At 45.8% G+C, this 7,934-nt stretch overlaps 1 protein-coding gene across 2 annotated transcripts in view; it reads left to right on the top strand.

Moving 5' to 3' along the window:
* Nucleotides 1-7,667: 7,667 nt before the first annotated feature.
* Pabpc4 (poly(A) binding protein, cytoplasmic 4 (inducible form)) overlaps nt 7,668-7,934 on the top strand; it is a gene marked incomplete in the record, with an annotated part of 17,758 nt that continues 17,491 nt past the window's right edge. The window contains 1 exon segment of one of the 2 annotated variants that reach the window (XM_005395245.2): nt 7,668-7,934. 2 annotated transcript variants of the gene reach the window in all.

The following is a 7,934-nucleotide window of genomic DNA, read 5'->3' as shown; positions in this document are numbered from 1 at the left end:
TTTGACCTGAGCTTTTTGCTAGCTGGCCAGCTCGACAGATGGAGCTCTTGTCTGATGCTGAGTATGCCCTGTTTACAGATAGAAGTAGCTCAGTCGAGGATGGACATGTCAGGATATGGTGTTGTTACCACAGAGGAAGTGCTCCTAGCTGGACCTCTTCCACAAAAGTGGTCTGCTCAGCAAGCTAAATTATGGGCCTTGGTAGAAGCTCTTAACTGGGCAATAGGAAAAAAAGTGAACATTTATACTGACTCGAGGCATGCTTTTGCCACTGTTCATGTCCACAGAATGCTGTACCAGAAACATGAACTTCTCACAGCAGAAGGAAAGCAAATTAAAAACAAACATGAACTCTCTCAACTCCTGACTGCGATTTGGAAGCCTAAGAAGGCTGCCATTTTCCACTGTAAAGGACTGAGCCCCCAACCAGGCCTAAACCCCCATCAGCTGTCAGGGCATCAGAAATTCAGCCTTGGGTCCATCACTCTCAGGTCAAAAGGCTCACCTGGATGACTGCTGAAAGTTCTATCCAGACGAGTCAACTCCCCTGAAATAACACTGAAGGGACAGCACACTCCAAGCCTTGCTCCTGTCACTCTGGATGCTGATAGGTCAACGCAGGGCTGAAGGTTGGAGGACAATGTTCACGGGATTCCAAGTGTGACTTTTACCCCAGTCCCTCCCATATGTGCCTGATACTGGGCTATCCAGCTTTGTTCTTGCTCCCGACCCTCTTACTGGTTGTAAACTTTGCCTTGACCTTGTGGACAGTCACCCCGGAAGGGTGGGAGACAACCAGTAAGACTGTTTTCCTTACTCTGTACCTGGTTCTGTTGATCAGCCTGCTGTTTTAAACGGTCTTTCCCATTTAGAAAATCCTAGAGCTATCAGTTATAACCAAAAAATGTTTGTTGTTACTAATGTGTCTGCATTTATCGCTGGGGTTTAGATTTTGGCTCTGTTCAGTTTAACCAAGGGAAATCAAATAGGCCCAACCCAAGCCCTGTTGAGTTTCACCTGGTAAAGACTGACAAAAATAACATAAAATGAAGTAGGCAGTCCTAATTCCTCCAGACATGGAACATGTACTACAGTCTGCTCGTAAGTCCTGTACATTACTCCCCAGATGTTGCCTCTGACTCTTGGCTCTGTCTTAAATCTGTACCTCCCTTTGACTCCAAGCCTGTAAAGGAGAGGAAGAAATAAGTGTCCTGGCCCCAGTGGCCTCTCCTAGGTTTAAGAGGTCCATTGAAGTAATCCCGGTCCTAGCTGGGATGAGCCTAGCTGGTTTTGTTGGGCTGGGAACAACTGCTGTAGTCACCAGGAAAGTGGGACTAAACCTGCCTGATTAATTGGATTACTTGTTTTACTTCAGGATGGATCCACTGAGTAAGTTTCCAAATAGCTTTAAGAGCTACCCCTTCTTATGCAGCTTTAGAGAGAAGCAATACTGAAAAGGGTTTTTCTGAGTAGTAACAAGAGGAGGAAATGAAAAGGAAAGATCATATAAGGAAAACTTGTTCTTAAAACTTTGTTCTCTTTGAAGCTGCCTAGCTCTGTAACTGTTTCACGGCTCTGTAATTGCTTTCTTAACCCCTGTACCCACGAGAGCATAACCAAACATTTAGGATACTTGATTGTACAAGCTTTGTGGTCATTAATCTAGTTCTGTAACTGATGGTCACTAATCTAGCCCTATAACTGATGATCTCACTCTGCTAGCTAATCAGAAGAACTGCCAGGCTGCTTTGTCCCACCTTTGTAACCCTTGCTTATATAAAAATGCTGGCTTGCCAGGTGTGGTGCTGCACACTTGTAATCCCAACCCTGGGAGGCTGAGGCAGGAGGATTGCCACAAGTTAGGGGCCAACCTGGGCTACATAGTGAGTTCAGGGCACCCTGAACTATACAGCAAGACCCTGTCTCAAAAGAAAACAAAACAAAAGAAACAAACAAACAAAAAATGCTGGCTCACAGCAGTTATTCTAGCCAGGATCACTGGTGTAAAATAAAGCTGTTCACTGCCTCCTGACTTCCTCAGGTGTTGTTCCTTCCCCAGACTCAGTTTTGCTGCAACAGTGGCACATGCCTGCCGAGCAACCTTGGCAGCTTCTCTTGAAGCTATTAGGAGTGGCACACAGGGGCTGGGGATTTAGCTCAGTGGCAAAAGCACCTGCCTGGCAAGTGCAAGGTCATGAGTTCGGTTCCCGGTACTGGAGAAAAACCAAAAAACAAAGGAGTGGCACACAGTTTTTTACCAGCTACCAGTGATCAGACTGAGAACAACCCGCTCAGCCTCTCAGGCCACACCTCTGTCCTCCACAGAGGGTTTCTGATAGCACTCCATGACTGTCTAGGGATTACACGAAATGTTTAAGCCTCAATAAATGTCAGAGATTGTTATTATTAGCATGGTTGTAGGCAGCGTGTGAGGTAGAGCAAGAAAACACTTCAGTCTCAGCCCACCCTTCCCGGCATTGTGGCCGAGGCCAGTGACTCTCCAAGGACTGTGGTGTCAGCTGTTTGTCATTATTTCCAAATAGTGTTATATCAATTACTTCTGGAAGCGCTATGCTTTGAGAGTGGTGTCTAGGGATCCCTACAAGATTTTTACTTTGCTGTTTCCTTCCCCTCTACATAAACATACGTGCATGCGTGCACACGCCCGCACACGCACACACACACAATTCCAAGTTCCAGCCTCATGTAGCCATTCACAGCAATCCCGAAAATGTCACGTTATAACACAGTGTGAGCCACTGCCTACCAAATTCTTACAGTGTACCTGCTACTATGTGTAAGTCCACATATATTCCCTTTCTTTCCCTCTTTCAACTTTTTCTCTTTCTCTTCCTTTCTTTCCTGATACCACTATTTGAACCCAGGGCCTTGGCACTGAGCTACATCTCCTGCTTTTTCATTTTTTATTTTGAGACAGGATCTTACTACTTCACTAAATTGTCCAGGCTGGAGTCCAACTTGCAATCTTCCTGCCTTAGCCTCCCAGAGTGCTGAGATTATGAGCATGTGTACTACTGCACCTACCTACTTGACCCCTTTTCTCTTCCTTTCTTTCTTTTCTTTTTTCTTTTTAATAATAAACATACATCCATTTACAAAATAGGACAGGAACAATACAAACATTACACAGTTATGGATAGATTAGTAGGAAAATATCAATGGCTGCTGTAATACATGGTGGTATCTTCAAAGTGGTTTCTCAGGAAGACAGAGATACGCAAGAAGGATCTAACAAGTAGTTCCAGCCTAAGGGTTGTGAAAAATAGCAGATTACCTTCTCACCAGTGACTCCTTTCACTGAGGTATGATGGCTGGAAGGAAGGCCAGGATTGAAAACAAGGACCGAGAGACTTGCACCTGTGTCTAGCAACAGGCTGTTTTCTTGTTCCTCCATAGTCATAATTACCCGGGGCTCCTCCATGGAGATGACGGTCTGGCCAGAGGGAGAAGGCAGAGTATGCCCCGGGCCCCCTCCTTCCTTTTGGACTAACTGGTAGAATGGGTCTGAGCTCTGGGGCCTCCGCTTCAGAGGGCAGACCAATCTCCAGTGGTCACCTTTGCATTCAGGACATGGCCCATGGGGCCTCTTAGGGCAGTTCCTCTTGAGGTCTTTCTTTTCTTTTTGTAGTACTAGGATTGAACCCAAGACCTTCACACTGGATTACATCTCCAGCCCTTTTTTTAATTTTGAGATAGGTCTTGCTAAATCACTAAATTGCCAAGGATGGGTTTGAATTTATCATCCTCCTGCTCAGCCTCCCAGAGTTGCTGGGATTATAGGGGTGTGCCACCACACTTGGTTTAAATTTTTTTGCTGTTGCTTTGTTTTGTTTTTCTGAGACAGGATCTTGCTATGCAAGGTCTTAAACTCACAGTCCTGAATGCTGGGATTACAGGCATGTGCCTCCACACCTGGCACTTAAATATTTCTTTAATCGGGGTATTTCCTTCACCTCACTGACCCCTCACTTTTTTTTAATGGCCCCTAATTTAATGGCCACCCCTGCAAAGGTCTACCCTTACACCAACTCTCTAATCCTTTTCAATCTCCAGCCAGAGAGTTAAAAAAAAAAAAAAAAAAAAAGAATTTGAGCCAAGGGATTCCCTCCTAAAATCTTGCAGTTTTAGCCAGGTGTGGTGGTGCACACCTATAATCCCAGCACTGGGGAGGCTGAGACAGGAGGATCACTACAAATTTGAGGCCAGTCTGGACTACATAGTGAGACCCTATCTCAAAACAACAATAATATTGTAGGGTTTTTTTTTGTTTGTTTGTTTTTGTCTTTTTGAGACAGGGTCTTGCTATGCAGCTCAGGCTGGCCTTGAGCTCACTTTGTAGCCCAGGCTGGTCTCAAACTCACAGTGATCCTCCTACCTCAGCCTCCTGAGTGCTGGGATTACAGGTGTACACCACCACGCCCAGCTAATATTGTAGTTTTGCCTGTGGGTAAAGTGCTGTTTGGATCTCTGGATCAACTAGCTAAAGTCCAAAGGGTTTCATGTCCTCTTTCTTTCCCTCCCTCCTTGCTGTCCTTCCTTCCTCATGGGGGCTGAGAGCAAGCCCTCTCCTCTGGCACCCACAACCCACCATCTGTTCTGCAGGCACAGTAGCAGCTGCCTCAGGGCCTTGGTCCATGCCGTCCTCTGCCTTTACTTTCAGGCTCTCTGCTGTCTTCACATACAGCTTAAGAGCAACACACGCTAATATCTATGGATGTAATTATGTGTTTTTTTGTTTTGTCTTTTTGAGACAGTCTCACTATGCAGTTCAGGCTGGCCTTGAACTCACTTATGTAGCCCAGGCTAGTCTCAAACTCTCAATGATCCTCCTGCCTCAGCCTCCCGAGTGCTGGGATTATAAGCGTGCATCACCACACTCGGCTGTTTTGTTTTTGTTTTTGTTATTTTTGTCAGGATGTGATTATGTGTATCCTTCATGTATTAGTTTACTTTCATAATGCTCTTATTAAGTATGAAGAGTTTATTAGGATACTTATGGATTAGGAATCTAAGGGTCAGAGATGGGGACCAGTTTGAGGTCATAGAGGTGATAAACTCTCACCAAACAGGAAGCTTCACAAGAGCAAGGACTGTGTGGATTTTGCTCATCTCTGCCTAAGACTCAGTTGTTTGGATTTTTGTTGTTTTTTTCCGGTACCGGGAATCGAACTCATGACCTCGCCTTTGCCAGGCAGGCACTGTGCCGCTGAGCTAAATCCCCAGCCCCAGTCGTTTGCATAGTGAATAGCTGATGAACATTTAGTGTGTGCCATGTAGGCATTACTCTGGGTCCTTGTTCTTGTGAAGTTTATGTATCAGGGAAAAGACAAACACTGAACAGGGAAGTGTGTATAGGTCAAGTCTCTTATGCAAAATGTTTTTGAACAGCGTTGTCTGGGATTTCAGATTATAGAATATTTACATATGTATAATGACATATCAAGTCTTAGCAAGAAATTCATTTATTTGTTTCACATACACCTCAGATACAAGGCCTGAAGGTAATTTTATTTTTTTAATTTAAAAAATATATTTTTGGTTTTGTGAGACCTCATCTCACTATGTAGCCCAGGCTGATCTCGAACTTGCAGCAGTCCTCCTGCCTCAGCTTCTCAAGTGCTGGGATTAGAGGCATGTGCCTCTACACCTGGCAAAAAGGTAGTTTTATTTACCTTTGAAACAGGGTCTTGCTATATAGTTCAGAGCAGCCTTGAACTCACTATGTAGCCCAGGCTGGCCTTGAACTCTTGGAGATCCTCCTGCGTCAGCCTCCTGAATGCTGGGATTATAGGCATCTGCCACCACACCCAGCTCTTGAAGGTGGGTTTACAGTATTTGAAGTGTACCTGCCTCCCTTCCAACTCCTGCCCCATACTGGGGATTAAACTCAGGCGTGCTCTACTGACCTACATGCCCAGTCCTTTCTTAATTTATTTTTATTATTTTTCAGATAGGGTCTCACTAAGTTGCTGAGTTTTCCCAAGCAGGGCTTGAACCTGCAGTCCTCCTGTTTCAGCCTCCCAGAATGCTGATTGTACTTGCCTTTTGATTGTGACTGGTCACAGAAAATTGGGTGTGGAATTTTCTGCTTGTGGGCTGTTGGTTTCTCACAGAGTTTCAGGTTTTGGAGCATCTTGGATTTTTGGATTAGGGATGTTCAACCTTTATATGAACAAATAATTTTAGGTAGTAATAAGAACCTCGTAGGCAAGAAGGCAAAATGGTGTGATAGCACTGCCAAGTTACTTTATCCCAGTGCTGGTTGTTCTGTGAAGACTTCCCTGGGAAATCTGAACGTAGAAGGAGCGCTCCAGACATATTTTTTCATTTAAAAATTATTCATACATCGTTGCATTCCATAATGATTCTATTCATCATGAGGAGTTGGTATATGAACATAAAACACCTTAATTCTTTTTACTCCCTCTTCCCATAATTTTTTTTATTTAATACATTTACCAGAATGTAAGTTCCATGAGGGAGGGAGGGTATCTCCTCTATCTTGTCTTCCATGGTGCCTCCAGCACTGGCGTAGACAAGGCTCTGAAGAACCATTTACCAGAGTAAATGAATATGTAAATACATATATTTCTTCATTCATTTACTTAAGTCAGTGGTTTTCAAGAGTGGTACGTGTGTGCCTTTTAGTGATTCCTGGTTTTGGTTGTCTGGGGAGGGTGGTTCCTGGCATTTGTGGAGGAAGAGATATGAAACATTATTCCATAAGGCAATATGACTTTTGGTTAACCTGTCATACCTTCACTTAGGTGGGAAATCATTTTATAATTACCCAAGCCTAGACATTAACTCCCTCTCACATATGGAAACAGAAAGTACCACCACCAACACCATCATCTTGCTGGGGATCAAACCCAGGACCTAGAGCACACCAGGCAAGCACTGTACCACTAAACTATATCCTTAGCCATAGAAAGTCCTTTTGTTTGTTTTGAGGCAAGGTCTTGCTATGCAGTTCACGCTGGCCTTGAACTCATTATGTGGCCCAGACTGACCTTCATGTAGCAGAGATCCTCCTGCCTCAGCCTCCAAGTGCTAGGATTACAGGCATGTGCCACCACGCCCGGCAGAAAGTAATTTCTGACCTTTAAGTACCAACCAAATTTCCAAGAATGACACTAAAATGCAAATAGAGGGGATAGCTGTATCTTGTCTTATTGATGTTTCATTAGAATTTGCTCATTTTTCAGAAAAATCAAACCACCCGTGCATATTTCTGCACTTCCAGTGCCCTCCATGAGCACACTCAAGGTCGCAGTATTCTCAACGCTTCACTAGTCTTGTGTCTTCAAGGCCCAAACATCTACATACTGAACCGCCTATTATTTCATCGTAGTCTGTTGTATGCCTTCCTGTTTTACAACTACGGTTCCTTTGCGGTTTTACACCTTACGGGGCTAAGGCACCCATGGGTCCCTTCCTTCTCCCGGAGGACTGGGGCGAAGGTAGGGTCGCTTCCACCTACTTGTTATGGAAGGAAGCCCCGGGCCGCCCACAGCCGCCAGCCGGTGGTCCTCCGCACGCTAGGGGTCGCTGTGGCGCCGCGCGGCCGCGCGGGTCGCTCTCGCGTGGCCGCCCCGCCTGGGGCCCCCGGGCCGAGTGGGCGGGCACGACTGCGCCCAGGTCGCGAGGCGCCCTTCGACCAGCAGCGCCCGGGGCGGGCGGGTATAAATGGCGCGGTGGCTGCCCCAGCCGCCTCTCTCCGCCCCGGGTCGCTGCCGCCTGCGCTGCTTTCGGGCTCAGCAGCCTGAAGCAAAAAAAAAGAGAAAAAGATAAAAAAAACCCGAAAACGCTTCAAAACCTTAAAAAAAAAAAAAGAACAGAAAGAGCGAGCCCTCCTCGGAGAGCCCGCGGGAAGTCACTGGCGCACGCTTCCGGCCTGCCCGCGCCCGGCG

The sequence above is a fragment of the Chinchilla lanigera genome, unplaced genomic scaffold, assembly GCF_000276665.1.
Source record: "Chinchilla lanigera isolate Chin_1 unplaced genomic scaffold, ChiLan1.0 scaffold00051, whole genome shotgun sequence".
In the NCBI taxonomy this organism is placed as follows: domain Eukaryota; kingdom Metazoa; phylum Chordata; class Mammalia; order Rodentia; family Chinchillidae; genus Chinchilla; species Chinchilla lanigera.
This window is presented reverse-complemented; position numbering and strand designations above follow the sequence as displayed.